Raw genomic sequence first — 1,258 nt, forward strand, 5'->3', positions numbered from 1 at the left:
GAGCCCTATTGGCCAATCTTACAAGTTTTTTGGAGAGATTGGATTCACAGGTTATTCCTGACTTGGGGCTCCTACTGTTACTAAGTTTAATTTATTCAGAATCATTTGCCATTGGTGTTCTGGAGTCAACTTACAAGACTGAAATTGAGTGTCATGGCACAAGCTTTATTTAGTGGCCAAGGAATGCAGATGCAGGAGCTCAACTTGCAAATCTACTTGCTCATCTCAAGTAGGGGAATTTAAGAGACAGCAAGTAATGGGACCAGCAGGTGCCACAGTGGCTAAGGCACTGGACTCCCACGTGGTTGACTGTGGTTTGAATCCCAGACCTGGCAGCTTGAAACTCATGCTGAGTGTGTGTGTGTGTGTGTGAGTGCCTAAAATTCTGAGAGGAGATTGGAAGAGAAGGGATTGTGGCATAGCCATCCCCTCTGGGGGGTGATTTCTTTCTTTCTTTCTTTCTTTCTTTCTTTCTTTCTTTCTTTCTTTCTGTCTCTCTCTTCCTTTCTGTCTTTCTGGTGAGTGTACATGTCCTATAGCAAAAATCTGTAATTAAAAAAAACATAGAAAAAGGGGTAATAGGATAAGGAAGGGTAATAGAGGGGAGACATATTCAGCACTTTTCCTAGAAAAGGCAGGGACTTCCTGGTACTCCAAGACCTGCCTCCTTTCTTTTTCTTTTTCTTTTTCTTTTTCTCTTTTTTTTTTTTTTTTTTTTTGAGAGATTTTTGCTATTGGGTGCATGCACTTGCCAGAAAGACAGAGAGACCGAGAGTGAAAAATTACCCCCTGGGGGAGTCCATGCCGCAATCCCTTCTCCATTCTCCTCTCGGGATCTTGGGCATGCATACACATGCGCCCAGTGTGAGTTTAAGCCACCAGGTTTGGGACTCAAAACACGGTCGACTACATGGGAGTCTGGTGACATAGCCATTACGCCAACTGCTGGTCTCCCTTTTTCTCTTTATAAGGTCATTTCCAGTTGTAGCCGTGAAGATCATCAACAGTCATGGCTCTGCTTGGTACGTCATCTAGGGTATTAACTCAGTACTATGAGGGTATAAAGAGTTTTGGGGGGGCCAGCAGTTAGCATAATGGCTATGTTGCTGGATTCCCACATAGTCGACTGCGGTTCATGTCCCAGACCCGGTGGCTTAAAACTCACGCTGGGTGCGTGTGCTTGTGTGCCCAATATCCCGAGAGAAGAACGGAGGAGAAGGGATTGCGGCATGGCCATCCCCCCTGGGGGGTGATTTCT

The sequence above is a fragment of the Tupaia chinensis genome, unplaced genomic scaffold (assembly GCF_000334495.1).
Source record: "Tupaia chinensis unplaced genomic scaffold, TupChi_1.0 Scaffold144150_1, whole genome shotgun sequence".
NCBI classification, from domain to species: domain Eukaryota; kingdom Metazoa; phylum Chordata; class Mammalia; order Scandentia; family Tupaiidae; genus Tupaia; species Tupaia belangeri.